This window comes from Cyrtonyx montezumae, unplaced genomic scaffold (genome assembly GCF_038088225.1).
Source record: "Cyrtonyx montezumae isolate F1298 unplaced genomic scaffold, pur_monq_1.0 scaffold_10, whole genome shotgun sequence".
In the NCBI taxonomy this organism is placed as follows: Eukaryota; Metazoa; Chordata; class Aves; order Galliformes; family Odontophoridae; genus Cyrtonyx; species Cyrtonyx montezumae.
The window spans coordinates 26,865,058-26,882,285 of NW_027071826.1; the positions used below are offsets into that span (position 1 = coordinate 26,865,058).

General features: G+C 35.8%; 1 protein-coding gene across 3 annotated transcripts in view; it reads right to left on the reverse strand.

Annotated features, from left to right (window-relative positions):
• DPH6 (diphthamine biosynthesis 6) overlaps positions 1–17,228 on the reverse strand; it is a 182,583-nt gene that overhangs the window by 39,776 nt on the left and 125,579 nt on the right. The gene's annotated exons all lie outside the window — the stretch shown is intronic.

The following is a 17,228-nucleotide window of genomic DNA, read 5'->3' on the forward strand; positions in this document are numbered from 1 at the left end:
TTTCCAAACCAAACCGTTCTGATTCTAATTATTCTAAACAAACCCTCTTAAAGAGCATCTTCTCAATAGCAGCGTTATTTTGAAAACACCCTGAATAGTTGTTACATCAACCATTTACATTAGATTGTTTGGTAAAATAACTCTGAGAAACTGACCTCCTTTTCTTGTAATGGTATTAAAGAAGTGGGAGAGGTTTTTTTCTTACTTCCTTGTAAAAACTTTTAGGATAAATCTCATTGCAACGTTATCAGGTATTGGAAGTGAACATAACATTTCAAAACTCTTAAGTGCTATACCATGAGTCAGAGGAAGAAACTGTCAGTTTGAAGCTGTGTCAACACAAATCAATTGTACTTTAGTACAATATATAGAGTTGTCTTTAAAACCTAAAATGAGTTCATGAAAGTATTATTTTGTCCCCATATTCTTGCAGTGTATTCCATCCTTTTTTTTTTCTTTTACCAGAGTACAGAGGCTTCAAAAAGCCAGCTAAGGAATAGTCTTGCAGTGGGCTGAAGCCCAGGTGGCACTGAAGCTCCGCAGCTGCTTGCTTACTCCTCTCCACCCCAATGGGATAAGAGAAGAAACTCAAGGACAGATAAAAGCAGTTTGACAAGTGAAGAGGAGGAAGAAAGGAAAAAATACAAAACATAATGCAAATCCTTCAACGCGTGTCACAAGCAGACCTATTCCCAGCCAGTCTTTAAGCAATAGGTGCCTTTCCAAAACCCAGTTCCCCTCAAGTTTTTATCACTGTACAAGATGTCATATGGCATAGGATATCCCTTTGAACTGTTCAGGTCAGCTGTCTTGCCTGTGCCTCCCTCAGCTTCTTGTGCACCTGCAGCCTATTTATAGTGTGGGCAGTGTGAATTGCAGAGAAGGCCTTGATGCTGCTCAGACACTGCTCAGATGTAGCTAAAGCACACGTGACATCCACACTGCTTTGGTCACGCATCCAATGCACAGCACCATAAGGGCTGCTATGAAGAAATTAAACTCCATCCTGGCCAGACACACATTTAGGTCTGCTGCTACCTTATAGTTAAAATTCATATACTCGTATGCCTTCTGTTTTCCTTACAGAAGACAACTGAATTTATGATATATGCTCTCAAAAAGGATTAAGGTACACTATCTTTATCTGCTTTTTGAACAAATACATTTTCATGTGAAGAATTTTAGGTATTTATTCTGTCCAGAAGATATTTTTCATCTTATTTTTTCCTTCATTTTTAGGAGAGACAATATATATATTCTTTTTGAGATTAGGGATTTACGTCGTCTTTGTGTACACAGATATCAAATTTTTAGAAACCAATCTGCTTACCCCGCAATATATATTGGTAATACTGTTCATTACCCAATCTCTGAAAGGAAAAACAATAAGGCAAAACTGTCATTTTACCTGAAGTTGATATAACCATATAACTCTTAGTACCTTCAATTCACAAGCTTAATTTTAATCCACTTGCTCTCAACTTTAAGAGGAAGAAATAATGACATGTTAGAGGCACTCAGAAGGTTATTGACAAGCATTTTCCACAGAATATCTTTGATGCTTGACCCTTGTGAGCTGTTTACATGAAAAATGCACTTACTTCTATATTAATGATAGTGGAGTCTAATTCTATACCAAACATGTAGCGATTCCTTTAGCATTTCTGTTTTTGATATGGGAACAAAAATAGGGATAATTTGTCTCAAATTGCAGTCACTCAGGTTGTAATAAAATCTCACTGAGTACTGTTTGCTTTCAGTACTTTCATTAGGCAAGCTGGGGCTGTTATTAAGGTACCAACACATAAATGTTATATTAGCACTTAACAGGAGGAGCACAGTATTCTCCTCTAGGAGATGAATTCTAACCTTGTCAATATAATTCAGCTCTGAGTGCTGTAAAACAGTTTGAAAAGACGAAACACTGGAGCTTTGCACTGAGGGGAAAAAAAAAAAAAAAAAGCATGCTCATTCAGGCTTAAAGGCCACTTCGCTGGCCCAAGGTGCTGAGGTACAGTTTAGAAAAAAAGTCTAGAGAAGCTCTCTCAGGTCACATCAAGCACTAAGACAAACTTTTCTACTTCCCTGTACTTGTCTTAGGTTGTTAAATCAATTACTCACTATTTCTGCTTGCCTTCAGCTGCCATTTAGAATATGATGAAATACATGAAAATTAAGGCCAGGAGAAAGCACGTTTCCAAGTTTAACAAAGGAGAATCATTCTGAGTGAAAGACTATTCATGGTGCACCTGTGCAGTACCACAGCACTCATAACCTTTAACTTAAGAATTTGCACAAAGCACAAATGATAGAGCTACTGGGGACTAACAATCTTTCATCAGCTGGTAAAGAATCATACAGAAATACTTCTAACAATGACCTCTCCAGATTTATTTTCAAGAAATCACTGACATTTGTGTTGTACATGGATGCTGCATTGAGTTATCAGACAGAAATTTACAACGCTCTTAAACAGCTGAATATTGTTATGATAGCTTCCCTTGTACATGGGGATGTATAAGGGTCTGCTAATAAATTCTATTGATACGATGCTAGAACAATGTAAGTTTGCATTAAGACTGGAAATGAGTTACTCCTTACAACTGATTCTACACTGTCATCAGTGAGAGCACTTTTTGGCAGACACCTGCGGTAACAGGAAGAAAAACAGAGATTTAAGATTCTTGTACAAAGATACTGCTGCAGTGTTCTATAAACAAGCACAGGTTTTGTCCTGGTTCTTCTCCCTCATCTTCACAGTCTTGAAAAAGAGCAAGCACAAACTGAGACAGAGGAGGAAGCAGCTTGGCTTGGCCTATTATTCTTGAAAAATGAAGTGTCAAATAATACTTGGGAACTTTTCTATGAAAATCTTATTAATGAGGTGATATAACAAGGCCAGACAAAGCTGAAAGCAGTACATTCTTTAAGGAATCACAACCTGAACTTTACAAACCTTTACAAATTTCATTACGCTGTAAGCGTAGCTGCTATCTAAAGGCATTCAGTCTTAAATAACTATTTCCTGGCTAAGAATTAACAGTACTCAACTGATTTTCAATTCTTGATAGAAGTATGCCTGTAAAAGATTCCCATGTTCGGTTACAGAATCATAGTATTTCTAAGGTTGGAAAAGACCTACAAGATCATCCAGTCCAACCGTCCACCTATCACCAATAGTTCTCTCTAAATCATGTCCCTCATCACAATACGTAAACGTTCCTTGAACACCTCCAGGGTTGGTGACTCCACCACCTCCCTGGGCAGCCCATTCCAGTGCCTGACCACTCTATGGGAAAAGTAGTATTTCCTAATGTTCAGCCTGAATCTCCCCTGGCTCAACCTGAGGCCATTCTCTCTAGTCCTATCACATGAGGCTGACCGTTATGAGCATTTCCACAAGAAAATTAGTCCTTTCCAAAAACAAACACTGCAAAGTAACTTTGCACAAGGAACAGTTTGTTATCAGGAAAAATAATCAGATTGTTAACGTTCAGTGGCAGACTGCTGAGATACTACGGAAATGGTTACTACTTCTATGGCATATATTTTTTACATGCTCTGATTTAAAGAAGGCTGGAGGAGTAAGTCAGTGTCCTATCACTGTGAAGGAGATAGCCTCCGAAAATAAATAAATCTGTATCAATGCCTCCTTCCAGGGATGGATGCAAACTTGATCATCTCAAAGAACAGACTATGGCAGAGTTCTGATTATATGATGCTGTGAAGTCGTAGATCCCAGGACTTTTTGAAAAAAGATGTGATATGACAGTGATTTAGAGTGTGACTGTCTTGTTTTAGACTGACAGCATATTACAGTAAACACTGAGAAGAATCCCATGCTATGTTAAGTAACTTCCTGGAAAGCCTTCATGGACTGGTTAATAAAGAATCACAGCAGGTGTCAGCAGTCAGAAAAACAAGTAAAACATGATGAATTGTTAACAAAGGAATAGAGATCACAGTGGCCTATGTTACGCCACTGTAGAAATTCACAGTTCATTTACACCTTGTTGTATAAGATACACCTCTTGATTTTTCAGTTGAAAAAGGTCATACTAGGTGCAAAACGCGTTCAGAGGAACCTAACAAAGATGATCAAAAAGCTCTGGAAAGTTTGAATGAAAATGTTCTCCAGCTTCCTTGAGGAGAATATGACCATAGTTTACAAAGTCATGCATGACATAAAAGGAGTAGATCGAGATAAGAACTGATTGTGCATGCTTGTCTTTCTGTAAAAGAACTATGGATCATCAAATGACATTAGCAAGAGCATGGTTACAAAAAGAACAATGGCGGGAGACACTTAAGATTCCTTGACAGAGTGCCATGGTTCCAAGAGTGTCATATGGATACAAAGAGAACCTGAACAAGCATTTTGAAGATAGAGTCAGTAGGGGTTATAAAAGAGACATAGTAAAAATCCTACTAAAGAATAATTTATAAAATAGTTAATAATTTATATAGATATTAATGATTTATATAACTATTACAATAAATTTAATTAATTTAAATATGAACTAAAATAGTTGGAAGCTGGAAGAACATTAAAGTGGATATATGCTTTTCACATTTTTACTATTCACATCTGCTTAGGACTACTTCTAGGAGTCAGAATACCAAGTAGAACCCTCACCATTATTTCTATTCTTATACTGTTACATAGGAATTTATGCACTAGTGTGTTTGGTGAAGAAAAATAACTGGGCTTTCTTGACAAGACAGGTTGAATTTACACAACTAGTCCCTTCTACCATTTCTGTATTTGTTAATATTTATCTGAGGACTTCAGATTGATTTAACAGATTAATGGTCAGCATAGAGGCAAGCAATAGAATACAAATAACTGCTTTGAAATGAAAAGCTCTTCTTCAGTCAGTTGAATAGAGGTATTGGCATCAGTCTCATAGTGCAAAATACAGAGTTTAATGTGGTTACTCTTGGACTCTTTCTGAGGGAAGAGAAAAAAAGTGCTTCATATTCTTTTTCCTGAAGCAAAACCACGGAACTGGATTACCACTTCTGAACATACTTTAAATATATGGATATAGCATTATTACAGACAAGTAAACCCTAACACACGTTACTAGGCAGTGCCAAGCATGAGGGTTCTCTGCTTTAGGTACCTGTCACAGCAACGTAGATCTTGAGCCCCATTACCACTGGAGCCACCAAGACAGTCAGCTGTATTAACACAGCTCCTGCTATGGACACTTACCTCAAATCTGTGAAAGTATAAGGACAATTGGCTACAAATATGAGGGGTCTAAAGGCATGACAGAACACCTACTGAAGTCCACAGTGCCACAGTTAAAAAATGACATCACATTCAGTAAGCTATCTAATCACAAGAGATAAGAATGGGAACTCAGTTTTTATCATATGCATGCACAGACCAAAGTTGAGAAGAGTGCTTGGTTATAGAGACATGCCTTAGCTAACACTCATGAAAATGTTTAATGCAGAAATACAAGCCTGTTCATAACACTATATGGAAGCTTTACAACAGTGTGCCAATTCATTTTTAAATTTTTAATCAACCTATATCTCCACATTAAAGTAAAATGTCTAGCTGAACTGCTGTGAGCAGAACTTTCCTGAGATCTGCTCAGATACAGAAGTTATCATGTTAGCTTACAGTATTACCACATTCTAGTGCTTTGTATGTCTTAGTAACAGATCACATTATTTTCATCATGTGTGTTCAGGAGAGTTACAGAATACTCTTAACACTAACAAATGCTTACTTTAAAATAAAGCTCCAATGCTATGAGCTTAATTAAATGAAATACACTGGACTGGAATGAGTCTAAAGTAAGTTGCCCAGAATGTGGTTTTAAAAGTGCTAACCTTAAGAGAGTATTTCTGTCTAGTAGTGCATTTTTCATTAAATAATGCAAAATCAAGTCACAACTATTAAAATTCCTAAGAATTGAGGAGTACTAAGAGTGTCACAAACCTATACTGTAACAATTTTATAATCATTTAATTCTTCTATTTAATTTAATAGAAAAAGGTACACATTTCAATTATTAACATTAATTATAAAAAAATGCTTATTTTGACTAGCTTCCATTTGTTCCCAATCAGAAATGCTTTTTGCTGTAAGATCTACAGACAGCTGCATATGGAACCAAGCTATAAGGCAGATGAATGTGTAATTACCATCTCTACAAAGAACTGACTCAGAGAACAAAAAGAAAGACACTGTGATGTTACTTTTAGAAGCTGAGTTTATGAAAACCTTCTATGGTATGCATTATTACACCATTATAGTGGCGTGATTAATGTGCCTGTAAATAATACATTTAAAATTTCTTTTACACTGCCTGCATAAAACAGAGTGCATCAAACTCCTGAGATCCAGTTTAGGCTTTCTAGAGAGTCTCTCACAACAATAGGTTTATGACTTTATAAAGTAAAGATTCCACTAGGAAAACTGAATAAGAATAAAAAATGTCAGTTCCTGAAGAAAGTAGGATAGAAACAATCCTTTTCGACACCCTAGTTCATCTAATAAGTAGGCCACATACATTCCTGGTCTAACAGTCCTGAATTCAAAGAATGAAAACCACTGTGTTTTATAACAATAAAATTGTTAAGACTTTTTGCAAAGCATACAGAAATGAAAAGTCTGACATTTATTATTCTTTCTTGAAATAAAAGAGATTATTTGTTGCATGCCAAAAATACACAAACACAAAACTGGAAGTCTAAGAATGAGGTCTCATAAACCTGAATATTTATCTTGGAATAAACACTGATAATATAAAAAAGAAACAAGTTCTTCAGATATTTTAGTTCCCTCTACTACATAACGTGTTGGACAAAGTTGACAGTTGTTTGTATTATATGTAAACTATTTTGTACACTGTCGGCAGGAACATAAAGTATGTACTTGGTGTTACCCAACAAGGAGAATCTAGAGAAAATAAGGTTCTACAACAGCTGCTCCAAAAGTAATGCCTCCTATTTTATAAGGTTGGACCAGTATGTCAGAGGCAGATGGTGGTGCTATGGCAGTTGAGGCTGAACGTCCCCACCAATATACTGTTACATTCTGTTGCTGCGCAACAGATGACAGCAGAGTGGCAGTCTGACAAAATGGCGCCTGACATGGAAGCACGTATTGAGTAATGGTGTGTCATTGAATTCCTCCTCGTGGAACAAATGGTACCCACTGACATTCATCGATGCTTGCTGAATGTTTATGGAGACCAAATAGTGGATGTGATCACAGTGAGGTGCATTTCTACACTGTCAACAACAACGTCTGCTGGGGCAGATTTCTAGGAGTGCAGAATGCAGGCTCTTGTCCATGGCTGGCAAAAATGCATAGCTAATAGCGGTGACAGTGTTGAAAAACAGTGATTTGTAGCTGAGAATTTACTCTTTCAAAATAGTGTTACTGTGCTCTTTGTATCTGTTGTAGTTTCCATGAAATATCTAGGAAACATTACTTCTGAAGTGACCTATGTTTGTTTCAGCATCTGACAACACGGTTTGCAGATTTTGTGTGTATGCTTGCTTCATCTGTCTTTCAGAAACAGAAAAGGAAAGTGGAATCAAATCTTAGAAATACCATTAGAAATATTATTGCTCCTGTACTACTAATCAATTTTTCTTATTCTGATAGACTTCAAATTAACGTGATCTCTCCACATAATATTTCCACAAGTTGGTATTTAAAAAAAAATAAGAAAAATTAACTTGAAATTGTGTAAAAAAGTAAGTAAAGTAGCTATAATGCTTTCTTAATAATAATTGTGAAAAATTCTACATACGAGTATTGTAGTGATGCAAATTGAATTATTAGACATGAATTGGTCAGCAATTATATGTCAAGCATAACAGCTTAGCTTTTGCCAAAGGAATTTTGTGAGCAAAAAAAAAAGAGCTTACTTTAAATTGTTTTATCAATAATATATAAAGTCTGTACAATATATTTCTGGCTATTATTGTTTTTCAACGCTAAAATCTTATTGTATGGTAATCAACCAAATACATCAGAAGAAACTAACCACAAAAATAAACAAAATATAACCACTATCACACCAGTAAGCACTCTTAGGGAGCAAATTGCACTATAAATCTGATAAACTTGATTTTAGAAGTCAAGACCATTTTTGAGAGACATGGAGGGTATATATAAGCCTATAGAATCAAAACTTTCATGATGAATGGTCTCTGAATAGCATTACTGTTAAGTATATCTAAATTTCATATAGAAAAAAAAAAGCAAATTTGGAAGCCTGTGCAAAGAGAAACAGTTTGTAAGAAATCAGATCAATAACTATATACGATCTATAGTTGACATCACTCAAACAGAATAATTTAGCAACTTGGTATTCTTTTACCCAAACCATCAACAGAGGCTTCAAGAAATGGAATACATTTTCTTCTCTTCATTGCAATACACAAAAGGCTCACTCAAAATTAAAGACATAACCTTAAAAGGTCTCTTTTGATTATATTTAGTATATAAGGATATTATTTGCTTGTTAATTTTGCTTTTCTTTTCTATTATTGGATCTGTTTTTTTAATCCTTTCATTTGGGACAGCAAGAAGGCACACTGCAATCTATGTGACACGATCAAAATAAAATCAATCAGTATCGCATTTCCGTTAAGACACAGTTTGCTTTGAACAAGTCTCTAGAAGAAATAAACAACTAAAAGCCTGAACAAAGACAGTATGAGAAGTCTGTAAAAACTAGGCTAACACTTCTGCTATCTGGGCTTACCAATGTGGAAGTTTCCTTAAAAAGTAATTACTTCAGCTTTTCAAGGTAACGTGAGAGGAAAAAATAAAACAAATTGGCACCAGACCTCTGGACTCTTCTCTCAGCCTGGGCAAGAACATCCCACGCTGAAGGGCACCAGGGCACATGTGAAGTTGGTTTTAAAAACAAAGCGGCTCTAGTCAAACTGCAGACTGGAGCAGAAGGCACCTGAGATCACAGCAGTTAGTACAGCAACCAGCCCTAGTGACAGCCCCCACCTTGAGCTCTACACCAGTCTGATCAGAACTGATAAGGCAGAGAGAGATGGGGAAGTCTCCACCAAGTGAGAAAAAAAGCCAGAAAAGGATTACAGATTGATCTCTCAGTGGCAGTGGAGCATGGCTATGGCCATTGCTCACAAGGTACGGTCCTCTGTCTTTGCGTTTAATTCAGTACAGATTACTGGCAGAGGGGTGGAGCTATCAACAGCAGTGAAGAGAGCTGGTTTCCAGCCACTGCACCGTCATCCAGGCTTGATTTTGTACAGAAGATGGCCTGCCCCATTCCATGTCTTTTAGTGCCACATCCACACATCTCTTAAAATACATCCAGGAACAGGTACTGTACCACTTCCCTTGGCAGCCAGTTCAAATGGCTAACCACCCACTTGATTAAGAAAATCTTCCTCATATCCAATTTAAACCTCTTTTGACACAACAGTAGGCTGTTTCCTTGTTTCCTAACATTTGTGACCTGAGAAAAGAGACCAAAACCCTCCTTGCTGTAACCTCCTTTTAGATAGCTGTATTTTAGTCTAAGGAATATGTAGGTGAAATGTAATGGCCTGTGATATACAGGTCAGACCAAATGATCCGAAGGTGCCTTCTGGCTGTAGAAGCCTCTAAAGCTAAGAAATCTGTTTTACCCACTATTTACACTCTACCAGCGCTGCTGTGCCTGAATTCTTAAATACCCAGACTGAGAAGGCAACCATCCTGCTCATTATGGCCTTTAATATCCCTTGCTGATAGTTTTAAATTTTTAAACAGCCCTACCTGTTGTGCTGCCTTTTGTATGTTCTCACACTTACAGATATAATTTTGGAAGCAAAATATCTAAACAGTAAGCATAATCAAAATGAAACAGGTTAAAGCTTCTTAGCAGTAGGGCACATCTGCAGTAAAATCCTTCCAGTTCCTCTACATTTCCTCCCCAGCAGGGACTTTCTGTCAAGCTGTGAGTTAGCTCTATACAATAGTGCTGGCTGCTGTTACTGCAATTGCACCTTCCTATATCTCACTATTGTACTAAAAATTCACTTTGATTTTTGCTTTATTCCTTGGTAATAGTAATATTTAAAGAAATTCCTGCAGAGTTAAATGCAAATTCCAGCACTGCATGCTAGATACTCAAAAGGGTAGGAAAATGTAAAATTGGTAAGAAAATAATTACATATTGAAAAGCTGTTTTATTTGCTTTAAAATATTAACTTCTCAACAAACTAAAGGTTCCTGAGCCAAGAGATAACCAGCTAATGACCGGAGTTAAGGTTCCTTGAAATACCTCTCAAACATAGATCATTCAATATATCAGTTACAATGTGGAAAAAAAGATAACTACACTTAAGGAACAAAGTCATAAATTGATAGCAATATAAACTGAAAGCAAATGAAGTCTGCCACATGAAACATGATCACAGAGTGTCACTCTGAGGGTTTTATTCTTCGTGTCTAGTGTCAAAAATAAGCACTTAGGAAAGAGAGTTGAACTGAATTAAGGACATTCAAGATGGAAAGATTCCACTTGAAAATTATTTGAGTACGTGTACCCAAATGGGACAGAGAATGGGAAAAAGTTAATGATCAAAATCTGCTTTCTGGGCATTAAGGATAGCTGTTTTTATGATTCAGAATTTAAATTTGAGATCTTGACTGAAAAGATGTTTTCTTTGAAAGTCTGCTTTTTCTCTGGACTTGATCTGTTGAGCTAATTTTCAAATGAAGTTTCATCTTTTACTTCACATATTCTAACTACAGTCATATGTTCTCCTGTAGACATACAGCATTTTTAACTACTGTTGTTAAAACCTGTAATTAAATTCTGCAGTATGCTTTGAACAAAACTGTGATGCTGTTAAAGCCAGAAGAAAAACAATTTGGAAATTCTGGTGACACTACTAAACTCCTATGAATTGTCATGCTTTCACTCATTGAGACAGCCACCTAAGTAAGTAATATGATATATGGATTCGGGTCAGCTGTACAGGCTGTGCCCACACCCACTATCGAAATTAATTATACGCCAGCCAGACATAGCATATCCACTCATGGCAAGAATTTCAGGATAACTAATTTCAGACACTTAAAAATTATAAGCCAAGCTTGAGTTATGCAGAACTTCTCAACAGATACTGGAATAACACATATGGAAAGCATAGTTATCCTGACAATGAGCATACTTACTACTGAGATACTTAATGGGATATAAACTCCTATATGCAGGTGAACCCATGTACAGGAGCATGAATTTTTTTTTTAATAAGTGGCTTATGTTTAACAGATTTTAATATATATGCTAATTAAAAGTTGGCAAATTCCAAATACATATTCATGGACATGTTTGTATGTTTTTTATATATTTATCTATATGCATATATATGTATATGGGAAAGATGGGACAATGAAGATATATGAGCATGAAATGAAAATGCATATGTATATAAGCATACATATTCCCTGTGTAATTCTCTGTGCAGAACATGCATAGAGAGATCATGCACTACAGATCTGGCATTCCATGCAAATATACATTTGATAAATTATGACAAAACATTACTTCAGTTATTAACTAGAAATCATAGAAAATTAGTATATTTCCTCCTTTAGACTTCTTCACTGCTTAATTTATTAAAATAACTTTAATAATAACTATTAATAGCTTCTTTATAAATAACCAAATAAATAAAATAACAAAAAATAATTAAAAAGTAAAATAAATATAAGCTACTTAAACAAAATAACTAAATAAAACAAAATTAAATGGATAAAATAATAAATAAAATAAATTTATTAATCGCTTCTTTATTGAGACTATGCAGAAGTAACTACTTTGTCAACAGCAGAAGGTGGTCAGGATGTTTCCACAAAGGTGCTTGTAAGTGAGATGCATAAAGACCTACGTAATATTACCACTGAGTACTGTCTAAAAATATTAGGTTTCAAGTGCTACCAGATGTGATTATTGTGTTACAACTATGGGATCAGCAAGAGCTATACACATGTATCACATCAGCTGGCAATGTTTTTATTTTTCATCCCTGCAGATGAATAAATATAGAGAGGAAGTTGAAAGTAATTATCCATTGCTGAGCAGCAAGTTACTGAGTATGAACCAACTATCATTGGCGGTTTTTGTTACAGAAACGTTTAAATGGATTCCAGAATAATGCTAGTTCCTTTTTAGGCTGTCTGACATTCTTGTTTGGAAGTGGAGTACAGAAAAGAATAAACATTTTTTGTTTTATTTTGACATTTATAAGTAGCCACAAAGCAACAAAATTAAATGGAATATTGGTGGGAAGGTTCAAACTCCATTGCCATACCACCAACATCCACCTCTGCTACTGTGGGCGAGCATGATAAAATAGGAGGCATTACTTTTGGATTATCCCTCATATTATATAATAATAAAGAAGTATTTCCACTAGAAGATAGTAAAGATTTAGGGCAGACCAGTAGTTCGAAAAAGTGTCACTGAAAGTTGGGATGGCAAGCTGGCTGTTCTTTGGTCCCAATCAACTAGATTACCTCACATAGACAAGGACATTAAAAAACACTGATGAATGTCCTGAGGTTTCTTCATTTGTTAGGGGGATTTAAAATGCCCTACATGCAATTAGGAATACAGTTGAACAGGGAAGTCTCCTGAGTGAAAGTAGGACCTTGATCAGTTTTCAACCAGAATGGCATCTACCCTCTCTCTACAGAGGCACTGACAACAGGTACCAGCCTTGAGGATGCAATCCTGTTAATGGCTTTCACAGCCATCACATATAAGACTTTGGACCAGAGGCTCTGGTCTGAGCATAATCCTAGATGTGTATATACCCTCCTGCTTAGCACAAAAGTGACAGGCTCAAAGCAGAATTAATATTTTCAGCAAAGGAGATGAAGAATCACTCAAAAAAACTCAGATAAAGGGACTGCTGCAGGGGAAAATAAGTCAACCTGGATGAACTAGGCTCTTTACCACCCTCAGTAACTTGACATGTGTTTCCTCACTGTGTCTAACTGAAAAACAAAGTTCGTATGCATGTATATATTACCTATAAATGGCAAGTAAGCTAGTGTAAATCACATCATGGAAATCAGAGAGTTACTGTGACTTAACGCCAGCTATGGATTTGATTATGCCTTGATCTGTCTACAAAAACATTCACACAACAAATAAACCCTCCCTTTTCTTGTCTTACACTGTTCATGTTTTATGTTTATGTTCTGCAACAGGTTAAATTCATGTATGCTGTTTAAAACATTAGGCATTCATATGCTTATGTTCATGTATTCAATTTCTAATGATGGCTTTAGTAAAAACATGTGCACTGCTTCATTGTTCTTTGTGTCGCTTATATTCCTTTTTAAAATTCATCAAGGTTCCACTAATATTACAAATAGAGTAATCTTTTTTTTTTTTTACTTTTTTTCCTAATATAAAAGAAAAGAGTAATACTTTTACCTCCCATTGTGGCCCAGTGTCAAATGTCAGAATATTTTCAAGGACCTCCAGAGTTCCACTATCTGCATTTGACCCGTGTTAAGTATTCTCATTACAGTTGCTTCAAATGAATACAAAAGCTTTGTTTAATCCTAACACAGGGGAAATGAAATACACTAGACACAAGATGAAAGACCCAGTACTACTGTGCTGTTTGAATGCACTGCGTTCTTAACATGGGCCATTTTAATATATCAAACCGTAGAACACTCAAAATAGCATAGTAGCAAAATAAATGTTATAAACTTGATGAGACAAAAAAAGGAAAACAGAAACATATTGTCTTTCCTCCTGGATTTTTGATAGGCAACCCTTTCCAAAAACATGCAGTTTTCTTTTGCTAAAATAACCAACTGGATTAATTCATCCAAGAAAGATTTTTTTTACAGTGCAAATTTAGCAGGGTGTTAATTGATCGTTTATACCTTTATAAAATTCATTTACTTCTTAACATTTTTACTCTTCTGTTGAAGAAGCATGTAACAGAAGGTGAACATTTAAACTAGTATTATGTACTCTATTGTGTATTCTGGCACAGAATTTACAGAACTATTTGGAAATCTAACACTTGTATTCAACAGAAATACTAACTCACATGCATGATAAAATATACAAAAACATGTACCTGAATATTACAGATTTAAAAATTTGCTCAGGATGATGAAAAAGTACATATCTGCTCACTGAAATCTGTTTTTTTTTTCTTTTTTAATATACCTGTTAGTTATACAGTAATTTTATCCATAGGTAAAGAGCATCTTAAACCTCTGTCCAATCTACTGGAGTGCTAACAGGCTTTGAATTCCACTATTTGAACATAATCTATTTATTATTCTACTTAGGATAGGGAATAAATTAATTTTACTTAAACTCATGCTCTGTTTACTCCAAATGTTATGTGCATGTCTGAACAATGCAACTCAGTGCTGTTTCACAGCTTCATGATAGCTAGACAGCTTCTGGATCTGGAGTTAACTTGTTTATAACTAACTTGAGACACAAGGCAGGGAATCTAGAGGGCCCTTCGATGACTGCTCTATTTTTTAAAAGTTCTAGTTCAGGTTAATTTACAGCTTTTGACACCTAAATGCTTTATATATCTGGCAAAAAGGGTTTAAATTTAGATATTTAAATTTGGTTCACTTACAAATGCAGGCAATCCAAAACTTTGCTGTAGTAACAAAACATTGTGTTCTGAATACATTAAAGTATTACTCTATACATTTTTCTTTTTATAGAAATCAGGGAGAATGTCAGGTACTTCTGGAAAGTGTGTCCCAGATTTTTGTGTATAACATCAAATCAAAATGAGAGCTGAAACTCATTTTTGTCACTCAGTCATGATTATCAAGAACTGTATCATTCAGTCATGTATCAAGAACTGTATTTCAAAAGCACCAAATGGCCTCATAGTTTCTTTGACTAAGTTCATGTCCTCTTATCTCAGAGACAATATTAAATTACTAATACTTTGTCATGGAACGTACATTTGATCAGGAACAGCCAAAACAAATACCTATTACACAGATTACCAAAAGTGAACATTGTCACTTGCCTAGCTATAGTCACTCTTGTTGGGCTTAGAAAGATGAAAGAATAATCAAATGCAGCAGCTAAACAAGCTTGAATGCCTAAAATCTTACTACATTACAGCATGTTTATTCCTCAGATAATTCAGAATGACAAAAGTAGAAATTGTGAGGCATAAAAAATGTAGGCATGATCTTGTCCATCTCAGCTAATCTAGTGGAGTCTGCAGCACAGACAGATGTGCAACGCAGCACTTCAAATACATCAACAAAATACTACAGGAATGATTCTGCAATGAAAGCCCATGGGGAGAGGAAAAAGTAGACAGGGGCTGGACTCAGCCATTAATTTGAACTAAACATAGCGAGATCTCTATCCAAACAGCACAACTCAACCTCTACTGAATCTAGTGTTTACAAAAAGTAAATTAATAAAAATTTGCAGGCACACGTACTGTTATATCATTATACAATAATTATTTGGAATATTTCCATCTATCAATAATGCCATCTGTCCCACCCAATACAAATGGACTACAACCCATCTGGCTTATTTTTTTCTATTGATTACTCTGCTGAATGAGTTAGCAAAACTGCTTTTAAAATTATCATATTACATGACACTGTCATTAAAAGATGTGAAGTAAAGAAAAACACAAGATGAGACTTAATTGGGAGTCTGTCAGCTCTTCTTCCAGAAAGTTTTAGCAATGCTCTATCTAGCCTTTTTATTTATTTATTTGTTTGTTTGTTTGTTTGGGGGGGGGGGGGGGGGGTCGGGTCGGGAAGGGGCTACTTAAAATGCTAACTGCTGGATTAGGCAGAAACTACTCCTCCACGCTACCACACAATTGTTACTATTTCTGGCTAAGTATATTAAAGAAGCTCTGTGAAGGTATCAAGGTGTGAAAATGCCCCAAAAAAGCTAGTGAGAACTTACTTTTTATTAGGTCTCCTAAGGAGACTGTGGAAGGAGAGTACCTTAAAAATGGAGTGTTGGAACCTGCTGATGACTGGCACTTGTATTTGTTAATTCCAATTATTTTTCCTAGGTTTTGGCTTTGATTATTTCTTTGCATAATTGTCTTTATTCTGTTTTTACAGTATTTTTTTATCTTTTGATTTTAACTACTGTTTCCCTTAACTTTAATTTCTACAACAAACACTACTTAATAACAATGCAAACTTTCCTGCCCATCTGAGTTTCAGCCGAGACAGAATTGTTTTCTACAGAGTCCTGGTATGATGTTATGCTTTTCTTCTGGGAAAAAAATCTACTACTGATGACACACCTGCATTTATAGTTGCAGCTAACCAGTGTTGTGCAGAGCCAAGGCAAATCTCAGTGAAGGGCCTGAGAAGCTAGGACAGAATTAGGACAGCTGACTTGAAGTGGCCAAAGGGCTATTCAATACCATATGACATCACATAGAAGGAGTTTTGAAGGGGCTGGGAGTTCATCTGGATCTTTTCTGCTGCTCAGGGGCTTGACTGAGCATTGCCTGGGGGATGATGAGCAATTATTTGTACAATTATTGCGTTACATATATTCAAGCATATTTATATATGTAATCATAACTATTATCCTTCTCCTTTTCTCCATTTTAGTAAGTAGTTTTATCTCAACCCATGAGTTCTACTTGGTGTTTTTACTCTGCATTCTCTCCCTCCTCCATCCCACTGGGAAGGGGAAGGAATGAAGAAAGAACTGTGTGATGCTTAGTCACCTACCAGGTTAAACCACAAAACCACCCACACACAAACTTTAATTCTTACCTAGACTCCCTTTTTCTAGTTTCAGTTTCTACAGTGCCCTGTTAGTTTTAACAAGGGAAACCTGTCTCATGTATGTTTAAAATGTTGATCCAAAGATTTTTTTGCCAACCCAATGATTTAATATTTCTTTGGTGTAAGTTCTTATTGGGACTGCTTCCCAACAACATTGCAACTCCAAGTGATGTAGGAAGAAGACAGAAGGAGGGACAGGGGCTGAATTCAAGCTCTGTGGATATCATCCTTGATGGCTGGGCTTAGAGGCAATAATACTACTGACATAAAAACAAACAAAAACTAAGACAAATAAGGGATGTGCTAATGATATTTTTAAACATGGATGCCTTCAGAGTAAAGCTTCTGTGTTCTGGCTTCCAGAAAGACAGTATCTTACAAGCTCCTTCAAATAAAATATTAAGAGGTATGAAAA